This window comes from Dreissena polymorpha, chromosome 12 (genome assembly GCF_020536995.1).
Source record: "Dreissena polymorpha isolate Duluth1 chromosome 12, UMN_Dpol_1.0, whole genome shotgun sequence".
In the NCBI taxonomy this organism is placed as follows: domain Eukaryota; kingdom Metazoa; phylum Mollusca; class Bivalvia; order Myida; family Dreissenidae; genus Dreissena; species Dreissena polymorpha.
Window position 1 is genome coordinate 36,638,877 of NC_068366.1, and position 19,541 is coordinate 36,658,417.

Below are 19,541 nucleotides of genomic sequence, written 5' to 3' on the forward strand. Positions count from 1 at the left end.
TATGTAGTGTTACCTTTTGCATTTTTTACTTTTAACAAGTTATAAGCAAAATAGACACCTTTATATAAGTGCTTCATTTACATGCGTTTCCTACAAAACTGTATGCTCAAACACAATTGAAAAAATAAGCAAAAAGACACACAAACAATAACTTTAATAAAAAAAGTCATGGAAAAGTGCTTATTATACTAAAAGTGTTTGTATGTATTTTGATGTCTATGAGGTCCTTTCCGAGCCAGAGGCTAACATTAGGTGTAGATCGGGAGTACTGTGCAATGTTCAGCTGTTTTGTTGTTACTAAAAGATTTTCAATTTTGGTGTGTTGTGTGGAAGGAGGGGAGGGGGGGGGGGGGGGCAGAATACCCAAAGGAAACCCAACTTGTCCTGTATGGTGACCACCAAGTGCACTCACATGCTGCTCAGGAACAGGAAAGTATAGACAGAATATTTTTGTAACAAATATACATACAGAACATGAACTCCGCTGTAATAGTGTGACAAAATCACCAAAATGATATCCATTCTAAGCTTCATGCCTTTGTCCGGAGTCTTAAAATACAGTTAAAATATTGAAGAATCTTCAGTAGGATATGAATCAAATAACAAATTACATTTTATCAAGACTGGATGTCAAGACCATATCGAATAGCTTGATTATAAATACTAGATGAAGTTTTTAAGTAAAAAAGACAGTAAGAATTATCTTAACAACAATTTAAGCATTTACATTTATTCATAATATATGTAGGGAGAAATAAGTTAATGGAAATTTGTGCATTAAATAAATACTTTTATACTTGGAAGTTGTTTTTTTATTGTTTGTTTGTTACCTTTGTTTCAATGTTTTTATAAATGTTCTGAAAACAACAACAATTATCTTGGTTTAAAATGTCATGTATGTTGACAATAGCTTATTTAAATACTGGCTTAGAACAGCTGTTTTCTCATTGCTGAAGTTCGTATTGTTAAGTTTGAATATAGGTTGTAAAACAGTCTGAATAGTGTGATGTCACAGTGTATGCATATTTAAACCTGTTCTAATGAGTGTCTTCTGCATTACAAAGGTATTTAAAAAATCTCCTTTTTATCATCATGTAATTACCGTTAAATCTTTGCAAACAAAAATTATGGGTGTAAAAGTATTTATAATTAACCTATTGATGTCATCAGAATAGAGTCGTGACTAAATATGGTTGCCAATTACAACGTCAGAGATACTTTATATTGGATGTGTAACTGTGTATCCTTTACCACAGCTGAGCTTTTAACGCTTTAGTGCACATTTTTCGTGGGTGTGTGGATAAATATAGGAAATAGAATGATGGTTTCACTATTGAATTTACGGTGTTGAAATACCTGAACCAATACCTGAACCGTATTATGTGTTACTATTGTTGATTTAATCTTTCTTTTTGTCTGTCCTTTCACTCAAAATGTAGCTTTAAGATCACACAAATGTGGACTATCATCCTCGAGGGTAAGGATTTACTTACTTGTTTACTTTTTTGTCAAAATGTGTTTTCAGGTTTTTAAGTTTGTCAAAATATGTTTCTTACCTTAAATTTAGGTGTTTAAGTTTGTAAGGTTGTCCACATCATGTTGTCATTCATGGACTAAATTTAAAAATTTAAAAAGAACAGCTTTCTATGTAGGATGATGGGTGTTCTTGAAATGCTAAGTTATCACTGGACACTCATTGATCTACATTTTGTTCTTTTACTGTAGGCTCAATTGACCACTCGCTGGCTGTCAATCAAACTCACGTAATAATCAATCAGATTTTGTTTATTGCGGCCACATGGTCAGACAAACAAAGACTGTCAGAGTAATGAAATAAGCGTTTTATGAAAACAAAACTTAGTGGGCGGAGCGATCGTGTATTTGGCGACTGGTCAATTAGGTTAAACAAATTGTGTTTTTTGTTTATCCATTAATGTCTCCCAAAATTAGTGTAGGTAGGTAGGCCAAATGTTAAATTTTTTATTAGCTTGCCTCAGGGGTAAATTTCTAACACAGCTTTTGACCTAATTCAAATGCCCATGCAAATGTTTAAGAAATTTCCTTCTAGTAGACCTGTATCCGAATGAATACAACCAATATTTTTTCATCTGCTGATTTGCGAGAAATTCTAAAACGTCGACTACATCCCTGCATCCTTTTCAAAGATGAAACCTTCATATGATACATATTAAAAAAAATTGCAAGTTAAATATGAGTAAACAATTTGGTATCCTCTTGACCTAATTCCAATACCCAATCAAACGTTTAAGAAAATTATCGACAGTGGACCCAAATCCATAAATCCTAATATTTCATTGAATGAGACTACATCCCTGCACTCTGTTCAAACTTGAAACGTTCATATGATACATAATGAAATCAAAATTGTCATATTGAATATGACAAAAATGTTGGTTTCCACTATGTGCTAATATATTTTTGTTGTTATCAGCATCATTTATCCTTAGATTCTTTGTGTTCCATATGTTACCCTAAATCTTTTATTTCTTGTAAACATTTAAACACTATATAGCATTAAATAACTAATATATTTGAACTGCAATGACCTGATGATATTAAATGCACCTTCTTCATTTTTTTTTTCAAATTTTAGGCCAATCTAACAATCTTGAAACCAATTTTATTCTCAGTTTTTAAGTTTTTGTTAGCAAAACATAAAGAAACAACTTCGAAATTTTAGTCATAATGTGATTTTCCCAATCCAAACACCCCGTTCCCATTCCCAAACTGGTGAACAAACACTGCAATCTTTCAGCCTTGCAGCATTTCTGGATTGGTACGTGACTTTCTTTCTTATTAACTGTTGAAGCCAGAATGGGCTATTGATAGATACATGTATGCGTTCAAGATATGCAATGACTCATAAAAATTATCGTCAAAGTACTGTTCACAATTCATTGAGATTGCGTGTATTCTATGGAAAGAAATCATAGAAAACCTACTGGTATATTAGCCCCATGAGAAAAATACTGGAATAGTACAGTATGTCATTTTGAGATAATAGCATTTAATTATTAACCACGTTTGTATGCCATTCATAATGTGAGATGTACATGTACTGTTATTGTCTTCTCTGTATATAAACAAGAAATATCTTTAAAAAAGATATACAGCGTTGATTGTGGTCGATGTTTATGAACGATCAAAAGTTATCTCTATGAGATAAAAAGTAGCGGATGCCTTTTTTCTGCGCAGTTCTTAGCTACATCATAAGCAAATCAATTACGGGGTGTTGCGCCAGATTTTGTGGCTTATTATGCTTTATGTGATATTATTACTCAGATATCTATATTTACAGAATAGAAAAACACAAGAAACATGAAAATAAACGAGTGCATATAGGTCAGCCGGCAATACTCGAATCTTATTTAATTGCATAATTATAGTATAGTGAATTATTGTGCTCATGCTTAATAAACTGGTCTAAATGGATAAATATTTCTAATTAATTTTATCAAAATTGGTCCTTATCATGCCAATGTTGAAACCATATTAAAAATCGATGATTGACATACCACAATAATATCGCCGAATATCTTTATTTAGTATCTTTCTGATCAAAACAGACTTCAAGTGCACAAAGTTTACGAGACGGCGTTTATATAAAGATTTCTGCAACTGACCGCAAACTGACAAACTGACCTTGATACCTTGCGGATTGGAATGCAATGCATTACAGTCACTACGTTATTGTCAGTAAGACCGGTGTAACACAATGATCGCAACCCCTTCTGCGAACTCCGACGATGAACTGTATATAAACTATGACTTTCACAAATAGCCGCTTATTGACCCGAAACCTCGCGGGTTGAAATGCAATGCAAGTAAGTACTAAATATGACAACATAGCCTTTAGTATAAACGCTTTTGCGCTGGTTATTCTCTGAAAATAAAAGGTGAACGCACAAACTGTATTTATGTCGAAAATTGATTGTAAAACTGTTCTATCTATTGAGCCTTTTCATTAGAGATAAAATTGTTTCATGCAGTAAAACAGTGTTACAAAGACGCGGATATGTTTCCAATGTTCTGGTGTTATACTCAAATCAGCCAATGGAATAAATGAAGTGTATTCATTCGTACCTAGCCGCGGGAAATTTTATTTGAGTATTATTGGACCCTTACAAAGGTCAAGTCAGGGTGAAAAGCTGGCTTAATACAGCTTACGCCGAAAAAGCAAAACGCAATTGCTGTAGGGCAGATAAAAGATAGGAATAGGGTCTATACTGAGGTACATATTGTTTTTGCCCTGTCTGTTTGTTGGTTTGTTTGTTTGCATCAGACTTTAACATTGGCCATAACTTTTGCAATATTGAAGATAGCAACTTGATATTTGGCATGCATGTGTATCTAATGGATCTGCACATTTTGAGTGGTGAAAGGTCATGGTCAAGGTCATCCTTCAAGGTCAAAGGTCAAATATATGGGGGTGGACATAGTGTTCACAAACACATCTTGTCAAATTTTAGGTTATAAATTAACTTATAATGTGTTATTGTAAATTTTCAAATCGCATGTTCCTTATTCATGCAGAATAATTGTTTTTATGTTAATATTAATATTTCTTGTTTGTGATTCACAACCTATTTTTCTGGATTTGTTAAGCTTTATGTGCTTGGTCATGCAATGACAGAAATCCTCCAAATTGCTACCGGTATTCAGCATTATTTCGAAATGCGAAAGATCATTCAGCGAATATAATCACAACTTCAAGTAACAAATGTTTGAGAACCCAACCTGGAATTAAAAACCTATTCACTCTTTCAGTGCTGGAACCGAATTTTGAAGGTCTTTGCAAACAGTTTGGATCCAGATGAGACGCCACACAACGTGGCGTCTCATCAGGATCCAAACTGTTTGCTATTATGATAGTATTCTTTGAAAAAAAAATCGAAGAAAATGCTAATTTTAAAAATTCAGCAGACGACATTTTAGCAGACGACAAATTTCCCAGCATGCAAAGGGTTAAGGATTCGCACCAAACAGTATACATGTTAAAATAAAAAGATAATTTGTTGGATTTGGTAAAATATTGATTTTAATTCAGTTGTGATCATATAATTTATTTTTTCTATGATCACTCCGAAATTAAATTGGATATTCAACCAAATCCATTAAATATCCTCGATATATTGTACACTTAACCGTTACATTTGTAAACCATTATATTTGAAGTTGCTATATACCATGTTTTGTAAGCAAGATCTTGTTTATGTTGAGGATGTAACATTTCATGGTGCTGACAATCATGTTTGTCAAAGGAGAGATGTAAAATAACACCATGTGATATAACTTATCTGTATTTCAATCTTGTGAAAAAGTGTTTATAGAAAAAAATATTTTTAGTATTGACATTTTGTTCTTTCAAGCAATCATGTAACCGGAGGACATGTGTTAATGTTTGTCATAATGTAGTGGGGCAAGATCGACTAATATTGTTTGACCGTTTAGGCAGAAAAAAGTTCATTACAGATTGCTGAACTATAAATGTGATAGATTGGTTGATGTTTATTTGTTGTTATTCATATTTTACTTTTTATAAAGTTACTGGTAAAGTTTGAGATTTAGAAAAACAACACAAAAACAATCAAACGGTCATCTGTAATAACTTTTAAGATTTCTACATAACCAAAGTATTACTTGGACACAAACAAGCAAGGACAGGGCCTTTTTCTGGAATTTAATTTAATCAAATACTTTCTTCTTTTTTTATTGTAATTCTAATTATATGGAATCATTCAAAATAAACTGATTACAAGCCAAAACTGATTACAAGCCATTTGTTGTCATGCATTATATAGTGGATATCTTAACAGATGGTGAACAAAACATTAATGACACCTTTATCACTTACAATATGATATCAATACATTTATAAAGAACATATGTTCCTGCCTATTGCGCTATATGTAGAGGACTGATGTTATGTTATACCACAAAGGTCTGTTGTCCTGACAAAACAACAGCGGTTTTATATTGATTGGCTCTGTAGATTGACGTCATTGCTCGAATTACGAGATGACCCAATATCCCTTCTACTCCTCACATAACCTTGTAAACATGACTACATAAATAGATCTGGATAATATTGCAATTTATGTTGTTCTTAATCATGATAACCTCTCATAAATGCTATTAATTGAGTTTGAAGTGATATATATACATGTTTATTATGAGGCAACTTTTCTTGAAACAAATTCAGGACACCTTTATATAGAACTAAAAAAGATGACATTCAAATACAACATAAAAAACAAACTGTTATATATTTAATAAGCGGGAATAAACAAATACGTTGGAAATATTGTAGTAACATTTAAGCATTTTTATAGGTTATTAGACGTTGCACTGTACAATATGGAGATATATTTGGATGAGCACACAGTTTGAAGTCATATTGGACGAGCTGTTAGGCGAGTCCAATATGATTTCAAACTGTGTGCGAGTCCGAATATATCACGTATTGTACAGTTTAAACGTATAATAAACTTTTCAATCTATATCCCTTTCTAAAGCTCTTTATTTGATTTGCTGCAAATGCATGTATTACAACATAAACAAAACACTTCCCAGTAAACAGACGCTTTAATTGCATCTATATGCTATTTTCAAGACAAGCACCTGTGTGAATAGATTATTGTACATTTGTATTCTTTTGCTCGGTAATGGCTTTTATCGTTATAAAAAAATTGCTTAGTGCATTTGTACTCAACTGTCAAATATAGAAAAAATACATACTTTTTGGATCCAATACGGGAATATATTGGACTGTCACATAGTACATATGAAGAATGCCCATTGGATGAATTTATTGGATACAGAATATTGAGCTTTATTTAAGTCAGACTAATTCCTCTTGGCACTTTGGAAGAGTCTATACTTTCATATTTTATTAATAATTTTACAGCGGTGTTTGACATTTCATTTCTTGATGTGGTGAATATTGAAACATCCCTGAGAATAGTTGATCTATATTAGACCTGGCAGCAGGATAATGCAGGCTGAGTGTGAATAATTTCAGTCTGAGTTATGACTAAATATTGCGGATGTTTTTCCCAACAATTCTAAGGCGCATTACATCCACATACATTTATATGAGAACAAACTTAGTTTAAAATTTTATCAGAGATCCTTTTCCAAGAATGTTAGCTCCAAACCCACTGATGGTCTTTAAGTTGCAATTTACCTTATTTCAAATCTGGATTTGAATTTGAAAATGGATATTTTACGTTTGATCAGTTTCTTTGAAGACCTAAATACATCTTAAATACGAACTGTCACTAGGAATAATAACAAATTTTCCAAAAGCTGTCTGAAAGTATTCCAATCAAAGGTTTCCAAAAAGGTTCAATATTTTTTTTTTTTATATAATTTAAATGCAAGATAAAGTTAATATCCCATGCAGCTGTATGGGTTGAACCTTCGTAAATTTAATATTTACATATTGAAAACACTTTTCATCAGTTTGAAAATATTTGTTAGCAAAAAATAAAATACACCATTTTCTCAATTTGAATATTTCAGGATACAAATTTTCTAAATTTCCTTTTTTTTCGCGTTTTTTTCCCTGCATGATTGGGCTGGCACCGGTGCTTTTTTTGTATTGGGCAAAACAATTGCTGGAAACATATCTTTAAGATAATTATATTGACCACATGTATATACATGAAAATTTTCATTAATGCATCAGACCTTGCCACAAAATAACGTTATATATCATATTTACATTGATGAAATTTTCTATCCAAAAAATGGTTCATTGTTAGCAGTTTTACACATACACACTGATAATGTTTAACAGTTTAATCTAATTATTTTTTATCAAAGGTCAGTTCACAAAACCTACCTGACTAGCTGAGACTGCTGCAGCTGTCAGTCAGAAACCCAATGTACATATATGACTGATTATTATTTATTTTTGAAAAAACAAGCATAAAAACTAATTTCTATTTGTGCATTTTTGGGTGACGTTTTAACCATAAATGGGGATGTTTTAACCACAAAATGGGGTTATTGTAAAATGGAAAAATGTGGCATTTTTATAGCAAGTTTTTGAGCCCTTTTAATCATTTTTGTGACCCTTCAACTTAGGGCCATTTTAACCAAGGGCTCTCTTAACTTAGGGCCGTTTTAACATAGGGCTGAATCAGATTGTGCAAACATAAAACTTCATTCATGTGTTAATCAGTTTACGAGGTTAAAATGCAAATAGCAGCTACACCACACGAATATTTAAAAGCGTCTATATAATACTATTGCCCAGAGATACTCACTTTCCAGTACATTTTATTGGACAAAATACATATATTGTATATTTTTTCTAAAAGCTATTAATATATCCATTCCTAAGGGTTTCTCTGCATGCATTATTCATACAGCTCTTTTGTAGTTACTTAATTATATTCCTTTCGAACTTAACTTTCCCTACTATGTCTGGGGCTTTCTGACTTAATATGTAGCACCTAAAGTGCAACAAATCTGATGTGTCCTTCTGTTACAGTTATGGCAGAGTTATAGCTGGCAAACATCTGTGCTAGGCAATGTGGTATTTCATTGAAGTCCAACAGGGTTTAGAAAGAAAAAAATGCATTTTTGTTCTCTATAACATTTTATGCCCTGAAGTCATTGATTATTTCTTGCTTTTGTATACACTTCAACGCTGATATATAGCGGTTGTTGGGTTCCAAAGATCGCGAGCGCGATATATCTGGCGCGCGATTTAACTCGAGAAATGTCTAACTAAATTGTATTGCGGTTAATTTGTCAAATATCCCCAATGTTTTCATTTTATATAGGACGCTACTACATATTTGTATAGTGATAATTGCAAACCAATTCTACAATAAACATTTTTCATAACTAAATATGTATCTTAATTTATTTATCATAAAAAACAAAATGTAAATTATATTTTTCATTTTTATGTACAATCGCTCGCGAAACAGTTCAAAACAAGAATTCTCGCCGTAAAAAAAAATTGTATAAAATATAATTGTGCATATATTCGAATTTACGCTTATAAATAAACCTAATGAAGGAACTGAAACAGCGTAACGGTAACGATACAGCGTGTTTGAATTATATTTTATTAAGAGGAAATGTCAATGCCACATAATTCGCGACATACCGCGGTAATTTAGTTGAAATTTACAACGAAACTTTTAATGGAAATAAAATTATCTCAATGTTGTTCCCGCTACAAAACTTTTATTAAGAAATGAATACACCCTTGTCAATTTTCGCGCGCTTTTTATCAGAACAAAGAAATTCATGACCAGTACCGAAATTTAACGATTTATATACCAGTAAACTGCCATTATTACCTTTGAAATGACACTAATTGGTTATTTGTTAAGTGTTAAAAACAACCCCAGCCGTGTGTACACAACACTGTCACTTATCGACTGTTTTTCACGCTTCACTGCGTGCCATAGTAAGCCGCGACATATAGGGTGTTAATACTAGCTAGAACCGTTTTTTTGCTTAAGTTAGCAAATTCTCAGATTAAAACATGTCATTTAGTGATCATGCTCGTCGGATTTTTGGGAGCCATAGCCAAAGCGCGATATATTGGACAGTGCAATATAACGGTCCGCGATATATCGGCGTTGCAGTGTATTATGTCAATACAAATGCAGGGGTGGCGAAATCAAATGTCCGAGTTGCCCGAGTCGTACATTTGCTTGTCCGGGCAACTGATTTTTTTCAATTAAGTTGTCCGTGGACAAGGATTTTTTAAAAGGTAGGTCTAGGAATGCAAAAAATACATTTTTTCAAAGCCGTAATTAAGTTTTACAAAACGGGATGTTGACACGCAATTACATTGTCAGTGCTATTTGCGGTGCAATGAAGCTAAAATACGGGCACTCTCCTGCGCAGTTATCTCCAATATTGTATAAGAGACTGGGAGCATGCCGCATTTTCAACATTCGGCCCGACTGTAAGACAGTGTTCACACTGGTTTATTTATTTTTACAATCAGACGGAAATAAAATTATCGAACTACCTTGATATTAAAGACGACTTTAATGGTAAAGATGTAACGTTGTTTTTTTTTAATCTTCAACAACAGAGCAGAAACCCGAAGCTTTGAGCAGTCCACCAACCAAAAAAACTAAAAAAGGTTATGATAAAAAATATAATCTAAATAAACGCACTAGAACTTTTTAAGAAACTTGGCTAAAAGATTTTTCATGGTTACGAGTTGATGATAATCCAATTGCTACGTGTAAAATATGTGAGCAGTTCCCCCTTTTGGCCTTTACTAAGTGTGGACTTTGTAACACTGGAATGACTGTTAAACTTAATCGAAAAGACACCTTGTCTGCTCATGAAAAAAGTGCCAAACACACGTCTTGTGAACTAAAAAGTGATAGAGAAAAGTTTGAGAAAGTCTTTATATTGTTTATAATATACTGCTATGATGAATGTACCATGGAAATACAACTATTACTTAAGAAAGCAAATTATACTCATTTTGATTTATTCCACATTAATATACCCCTAAAAACGAAGTTTAGGGGGGTATATAGGAGTGAGCTTGTCTTTCGGTTGGTCTGTCGGTTTGTCTGTCCGTCGGTCGGTCGGTCCGTATTCAGTGTCCGCTCTCTAATTCAAGAAGTTTTCATCCGATCTTCACCAAACTTGGTCAGATGCTGTATCTAGATGATGTCTAGGTCAAGTTCGAATATGGGTCATGTCGGGTTAAAAACTAGGTCACGGGGTCACTTAATGCGTTATTAACATTGAGCATGTTGTCCGCTCTCTAATTTAAGTAGTTTTCATCCGATCTTCACCAAACTTGGTCAGAAAATGTATATAGATGACCTCAAGGTCAAGTTCGAGTATTGGTCATGCCGGGTCAAAAACTAGGTCACAGGGTCACTTAGTGCGTTTAAACATTGAGCATGTTGTCCGCTCTCTAATTCAAGTAGTTTTCATCCGATCTTCACCAAACTTAGTCAAAAATTGTATCTATATGATGTCTAGGTTGAGTTTTAACATTTGTCATGCCGGGTCAAAAACTAGGTCACGGGATCACTTAGTGCGTTTTAAACATAGAACTTGGTGTCCGCTCTCTAATTTAAGTAGTTTTCATCACAGCTTCACCAAACTTGGTCAGAAGTTGTATCTAGATGATGTCTAGGTCAAGTTCGAATATGGGTCATGCCGGGTCATAAACTAGGTCACTGGGTCACTCAGTGTGTTTTAAACATTGAGCATGGTGTCCGCTCTCTAATTTAATTACTTTTCATCCCATCTTCATCAAACTTGTTCAGAAGTTGTATCTAGATGATGTGTAGGTCAAGTTGAAATATGGGCCATTCCGGGTCATAAACTAGGTCACAGGGTCACTTAGTGCGTTTTAAACATTGAGCATGGTGTCCGCTCTCTAATTCAAGTAGTTTTCATCACAGCTTCACCAAACTTGGTCAGAAGTTGTATCTAGATGATGTGTAGGTCAAGTTGAAATATGGGCCATGCCGGGTCATAAACTAGGTCACAGGGTCACTTAGTGCTTTTTAAACATTAAGCGTGGTGTCTGCTCTCTAATTCAAGTAGTTTTCATCACAGCTTCACCAAACTTGGTCAGAAGTTGTATCTAGATGATGTGTAGGTCAAGTTCGAATATGGGCCATGCTGGGTTATAAACTAGGTCACGGGGTCACTTAGTGTGTTTTAAACATTGAGCATGTCATCTGCTTTTTTTTAAGACAACATGCAAAATAGTCTGTGTCAATGCGGCATGTGGGAGTTCTGTCACGTCTGTGACAAAGCTCTAGTTTTACATTAATCAATAATTGCGATTATAATTTATATAAACATTAACGGACAAGTGTAGTTCAGCAACGGACATGCTAAATTTCCTAAATGGTTGTCTGTGGACAAGTATTGTTTTTTTAGATTTCGCCACCCCTGAAATGTACATAACGGTATACAATTTCTTAATGTGTACATCTACAGGTATGATATATGGACACAAGAACAATGAACGAAACAAAATGTATCATTGATATTGATTGAAAAATAAATGTTGATTACATTTATTTTACTGTCAATATCAATGACACCCATTTTTATTGAGTATGTACAAAGGATGGAATTTGTATGATATAGCAAATGAAAACAAAAATTGTGTGTGTTCCCACTCTAGAAGCAAATATCTGAAAAATATCCATTAATGGACACAACAATGTTTGTCCTGCTAAAACCCAACTGATGGCAATTTCTGACATCATATAACCTATTTCCATACATCCATTTGTAAATTGAAATCCATGCAAGTGAATTGCAGCACAATGACCCAACAGAATCTGTTGTTGTAACATCTTGGCAACTAATTACTATATTTTCTATTGGGTAGGTAAAGAATCCCTTAATGCACTTGTGCTATCCATTTATTACTGCACTTAGGCTGCCTTTTCAGTCCAGAAATGTTTCCTTTATATCTGGAAAAGAGGTTTTAACAAACTAAAATAACACATTTTTTCATATATTTTGGGGGATTTATGTTTATGAGGCAATATCACAAATGTTTTTAGTTGGATCGAAGTTATCATCAAGGACAAATAACAAATTCAATTTTATGTGTGCAGTTTTCCAAGAAATTGTTAGGGCTGAACATCTACTGTCAGATTGGTGACAATTTTTGCCATTTTAAACATCTAACTGGATAACTGATCATCAAGAGACCATTTAAATAAGGGTTTGTATGGAAGAAATGTCTTGTAATTTACTTGAAGTTCTCACATCTTTTTGTCTTTTGGGCGCCCTTTAACCAGTTTTAAACCCCAACATGTATTGCATTGACTGTTCCCAGAAGATGACCCCAGTTTTATTTATTGGTGTTTGTGTTTTTCATGTGTTTTTGTCCTGTGTCTAAATGTATGGAAATCAGTCACTTGCCGCAGAATCTTTTAGTGATAATAAGGATGTTCTCCTCTTCATGGAGAAACTTTCACTTGGTTTATATTTGCAACAAATAATTTTGCTTTCCAATAAATTATATCAAAGGGCTTATATAAAGTTGTCACAAACTTGTCCAGATTTAGAGTTACTTATATGTAGACCATCATAGAGTTACTATTATTTAGAGGCCGTAGCAACAAGCCACCATTGTCAGCGCCTACACATCTTATCTGTAAATACTGCAAAAATCAACATGGTAGACTTCAAGGCAGCCCAATAGAACCATGAACCATGCACATCAACACCCTTGCTACAATTGGCGGCTGCTGCTGCCCAAAATTGTTCTGATGGATTCCAGAGCAAAAGTGGTGATAGCCCAGAATAATAACTAATAACGGCCTGCAGAATTTGCTTCTGCATGTCTCCCAAGTGGTTTGCAGGACCAATTGATTTTGCAATAGTTCCATATTTCTCCAACTGAGTCTATACATATTAATGAGCCTGGGGATTTGTCTGTTTTGGACTTCTGTGGTAGATTTGCATTATTTTGGCGTCCTCCTGGCTTTTCCTGTTTTGATGGGTTCCCTTTATTGGTCATCAAAGAAAATCAAAACTTTATATTAAGTTTAAATTTGGAAAGAAGTAGCTGTTAAGAAATAACATTCAGTTCTTTTACAATATTTTCCTGATTTTAAAGGAGTTTCACAATGGAGTTCAATACACATTAAAGTTTAATGTGGCACAGTTAAAAAGACTTGTTTGCTGTTAGCATTTTGGTGATTTTGTCCTGAATACTTTTAGCATATGTGTACATAGACGTGCAGCGTCCCAGAGGGTCATATAGCACTGATTTCTAATAATTAAAACTAAACTTTTTGATGATTTTTTAAAGAAAAAATGTTACTTTGTTTCCTGCTTATTGTCAGAAATTTAACTTCTTGTGCTTGAAACGGCTCTAGGAGAAGTGCCCCCCCGGAGAACTGCCCCCCCAAAGATTTTTCACTGGGCGGAGAACTGCCCCCTCACTGTTTTTGTATAGGGCGGAGAACTGCCCCCCTGCTGATTAATAAGGGGCGGAGAACTGCCCCCCTGTCAGAATTGATGACCCGGAGAAGTGCCCCCTAATTAAAGAAATAGCGGTGATATATAAAGCGAGTATTATAATGACAATAACGCCAGTAACTTTCTTGCTATTATGTATGGAAATTGAGTGAAATTTCAAAAGTAATATAAAGTTGTACAAGTAATAAAAGTTATAAAACGGCATAAAATACCTGCCTCGGCATGGACGTCGTCACGTCGCCAACTTGATAATCACGTGATTTTCGTCAATGTGAACAAAGAAAAACAAATAACTTTTTGCTAATAAAAAGTTTTCGCGGCTGAATTATTTGATATTTTCCCCGTAATAAAAACAAACAATTAGCATGCAATTTAATCCATCCTTATGCCAGCTGAAAACAATAATTTATTTGTTTGTTTTCGCCAATTACGGATTTGGACGGTTCAATATAATAAACCCGTATGCGGCTTTATTCAAAGCTAACAAGTTCTTAACAATTAAGGTCGGTCCGGTCTACCAATTAAAAGATTAAAAGATCGCGGTACTTATCGTTAACGGTAACAAGTTCTCTGCCTGCCTTATTAGCTGCTAATTAAAGCAACTGTTACCGATTTTGTTTGTTTGGCATGTCGACATGATCTGCTCAAAATGCAAACTGCGGACGACTCGACGGTCTGGCGATGCTACCGACGGATAAGGTGCTAGAAGACATGAATTAACTAAACAACATAAATAAATTGCTTATAAATTCAACTTCACTTCACTTTTTTCTTCAAGTCAGCTAAATTATTGCCTTTGCCATGCCTATTAATTTACTTTTTATATGTCAATTAACGTTTTTTCCATGGGTCAATACTATCTTTATAATGTAAATTAATTACGATGTAACTTTTCCTCCATAAGTACCGAGTTGCACGTCTATATTTAGTTGCAACACATTGCCAGTATTAACACGCACGCGTTTCCTGTGTGGATCTCGACTATGTTTCGCGCTCTTATTAAAACACGACTTTTACAAGGCATTCATGTATAGTGAGTGGTGCAGATGCGTACCAAGGGCCTTAAACAGTATTATCACATGCCTCTATACAATTTGTGTTATTCAGTTCAATAAATGGTAATATACTTGTACTGAAATTAAATTGTTACCGGATAAAATGTGTACGGCGATAACGTAAAATTACCCGTAAGTATTGTTTTTACTACGTAACTAATAACTAATATGACACCGGGGGGCAGTTCTCCGCCCCTACAGATTTGATGGGGGGGCAGATATCCGCCTACTAAATTCTGACAGGGGGGCAGTTCTCCGCCCCTACCGATTTGATGGGGGGGGCACCTCTCCGCCACCTTTAAAATAAGGGGGCAGTTCTCCGGGGGGCAGTTCTCCGGGGGGGGGCACTTCTCCGGATACCGCTTGAAACCAATGTATATCATTTATTATAACAAATAATGTAACATTGCAAGCTTGATTCTTTAAATTTACTTACCTTTTTATTCTCTGAAACTAATGTGTTTGCGCTTGAGACTTATGTATGAACTATAAAGATTCAATGCAGATACATGTTCACAAGTTTTTTTGCCCACCCCTTTATTGTTTATCTTTATTGTCATGATTTACTATATAGTGTGCCAGATTGTATGGTTATGCAATATTTTGACGTGCTATTCCTGGGTCCTACATCACAATGTGCATCCACCAAACTGGGAGACAAGATGTGACCATGACAGGTTTGCATAGCATTTGAATACATCGACCTTAAAAAATAAGTATGATTGTCAACAGCTTCAATACACAATGAGGACTTGATAAAGAAGTGTCACCTACTTATGACATGGTTTATGGGGCTATTCATGGCAAGGTTATCTCTGCAGACTTGGTACCATATTGGTGAGCATTTGTGATGTACATGTCAAACGTGTTGTTTTAGGATGATCGTAAACTTAACTTGCACTGAAACTGTCATAACTAGGTCAGTATAAAACATATTGCGCAGTCAAATATATCTGGGATTCTGTTATTTATGCCACCTGATGCGTGTCCAAACTCCCAATTGTTCAGATTTATATATTTTTTAAAAGCCTTAATAACTTGTGTATGTTGTGTGGTCTTGGAAAAAAGGGCAATAATCTATCTGTCCAATAAGATTTAAGATGTTTTAGCTGTATTGGTAGTTTTAACTACGCTGGATCCAGGTCAGATTGTACCTTTCCCAATATAATGTAAGCATTATGCTATTTCTTAGGATATGCAAAAATATTTGTAAAGATGTAGCTAAAAATCTTTTGACTAAAACTGAAACTGCAATCAGATAAACAATAAATATTGACTCTGCACATGATGTATTATTAAGTCATTCAGTTCCATTTAAAGGGGCCTTTTCACAGATTTTGGCATGTATTGAAGTTTGTCATTAAATGCTTTATATTAATAAATGTTCAAATTGGATCTAAAAATCTCCAATAAAAAAATAGAATAACATAAAAAAAAAGAAAAAAAAAGTAACCCTCAACTGGGCTTGAACCACTCACCCCTAAAGCCCTGGAGTTAAAGTCTATGGCTTAGACCACTCTGCCATTCTTATTCAGACAGTGAGGGATGTTTTTTATACTTTATAACTAATCCTCATAGTATCACAAAATATAATGACAATAACAGAATTCTCCATATTATTCAATCGTTTCGGGTTGCAACGCTTTATAATTTTCAGGTTTTTAAATTGTCAAAAGATGCATATAATGGATATTTTAGAGCATGGTGAATATTTAGTATTACTGTTTCCTCGTAAATATCATAACTATTACGAATGTTTGGGAATTTTAAACATTTTTTTTTAATTTTGTCAATTTACCAAAACATGAAAGCGCCCCTTTAATAGATATAAGACTGAAACTGAAACTGCAGTGCAGAGATAAGCATTAATAATATTGCATCTGGCAATAAGGTATTAGGAAGTATTACAATAAATATTGCCGCAGTTGTAATGCATTGGTGACAGATGTCCCCAACCAAATTGTTCACGCATCTCAGCATCTCACGGTATGGGTGACAGCTATTGTAAGGACAACCCAGGGAATTGAGAATATAGATATTTGAATGCCATGAATATTTCAGTGTGTGCTCTTAATGCCTCTGCCACCATCTATCTCTTGCATGTGTTGAAGAACTATATTAAGGCTGGTAAGAAACTGTTTGCGTCATATTGGGTGACTGGATATTTGATTTTGATTAAGAAATTGTTGTTGGACATTGTCTCTGAACATAAAAATTATGGAGTTACAAATGTGTAATTATGGTCATATTTTGAAAAATTAATTCTTAAATAATAAGTAGATCATACTTGGATATAGTTGTTAATAAGTTTATAACATCATTAATTGTGAGTGATTTTTTTATTTTCTTATATTGAGCAGTTTATCTAATGTGTTATTAGAGAAAACATGTCATCAAAGTGAAATTATTTATACCTTATTTTGTTGCTGCACACTTGATAGTGTTTATTCCTTAATTAGACCATGAATTCATGATATGTTCTCATTTGTTGGAGTACTGCACAATTTGAAGTATTTTTTTAGTTCATCATTACACTTTTTTTATGAATTGAAGGACATTCATTTTGTTGATTAGTAAGTAATGTTACATTTAAGGTTGTTTTAAGTGTCATAGTGGCACAATTTATTACCCATTTACGGCTATATATGCAAAGCTAATAAAAAATGTTAATGATTGGCAAGTTTTTCATAGAATTCTCACACCCAAATTACATGTCAATATAATAAAATGAGGTAAATATGAGGGTTGTGTCGCATTCATGTTTAATGCTATACAAGTAAAAAGTAGTTAACAGTGCTAGATGAAAATAGCAATAAAACATCAAGTATTTTTAAGATTTGCAAGATATGTTATCTATCATATAAATAACTTGATTTATTGTTGCTTAGTCATTTCTAAGAACCCATTGCATTAAAAATATTTATTGAATTATACCATCGGCATGCTGCGTTTATACCTAAATCTTATTTTATTATATTTATGGCAATGAAAAAAGGAATTATTATAATGATATCTGCATTCCAAAACACAATTTTCCTATGATGAACACAGGGTATTTTCCTTTTAGCTCACCTGATTGCTCAGGTGAGCTTTTGTGACCGGTCTTTGTCCGTCCGTCCGTCCGTAAACATTTGCTCGTAAACACTCTAGAGGCCACATTTCTTGTCCCATCTTCATGAAACTTGGTCAGGAGTTTTGTCCCAATTAAATCTTGGCAGAGTCCGAAACTGGGTTGTGCCGGGTCAAAAACTAGGTCACTAGGTCAAAAAAAAGAAAAACCTTGTAAACACTGGTGAAGTCACATTTCATGCCCGATCTTCATGTAACTTTGTCAAAATGTTTGTCTTAATGATATCTTGGTTGAGTTCAAAAGTGGTTCCGATCTGTTGAAAAACATGGCGGCCAGAAGGCGGGGAAGTTTTCCTTATTTGGCTATTGAGAAACCTTGTAAACACTCTAGAAGTCACAATTTTTGCCCAATCATCATGAAAGTTGGTCAATACATTGGTTCAATTGATGTTTCAGACAAGTTCGATAATGGTTGAGATCAGTGAAAAAACATGGCCGCCAGTGGGCGGGGCTTTTTTTCTATATGTATATAGTGGCAGTTTTCCCTATTTGGCTATATAGAAACCTTGTAAACACTCTAGAAGTCGCAATTTTTGCCCAATCATCATGAAAGTTGGTCAAAACATTGGTTTTATTGATATCTGGGATGAGTTGAAAATGGTTGGGATCGGTGAAAAAAACATGGCCGCCAGTGGGCGGGGCATTTTTCTCTATATGTATATAGTGAAAACATGTGAACACAGTAGAAGTCACATTTTTGGCCCAATTTTCATGAAATTTGCTCAGAACATTTGTTTCCTTGATACGAGAGTTGAGTTCAAAAATGGTTCCGGTCAGTTGAATAACATGGCTGCTGGGAGGGGGGCAGTTTTCTCATTATGCCCTCCCCCCTTTCGAAGAAGAGGGGGTAAATTGTTTTGCTCATGTCGGTCCGTCCGTCCACCAGATGGTTTCCAGATGATAACTCAAGAGGGCTTATGCCAAGGATCATGAAACTTCATAGGTACATTGATCATGACTCGCAGATGATCCCTATTGATTTTCAGGTCACTAGGTCAAAGATCAAGGTCACGATGACCCGAAAAAGTAAAATGGTTTCCGGATGATAACTCAAGAAGGCTAATGCCTAGGATTATAAAACTTCATAGATACATTGATCATGACTCACAGATAACCCATATTGATTTTCAGGTCACTAGGTCAAAGGTCAAAGTCACGATGACCCGAAATAATAAAATGGTATCCGGATGATAACTCAAGAACGCTCAGGCCTAGGATCATGAAACTTCATAGGTACATTGATCATAACTCGTAGATGACCTTTATTGATTTTTAGGTCACTAGGTCAAAGGTCAAGGTCAGGATGACCCCAAAAAGTAAAATGATTTCCGGATGATAACTCAAGAACGCTTAGGCCTACGATCA

At 34.4% G+C, this 19,541-nt stretch overlaps 1 protein-coding gene across 1 annotated transcript in view; it reads left to right on the top strand.

Moving 5' to 3' along the window:
• Positions 1 to 1,044: 1,044 nt before the first annotated feature.
• Positions 1,045 to 19,541, top strand: part of LOC127852766 (synaptotagmin-1-like) — a 59,724-nt gene continuing 41,227 nt past the window's right edge. Inside the window, exon 1 of the mRNA XM_052386726.1 lies at positions 1,045 to 1,064. The gene's annotated coding sequence lies outside the window, so the exon portion shown is untranslated. The remainder of the gene's footprint in view (positions 1,065 to 19,541) is intronic.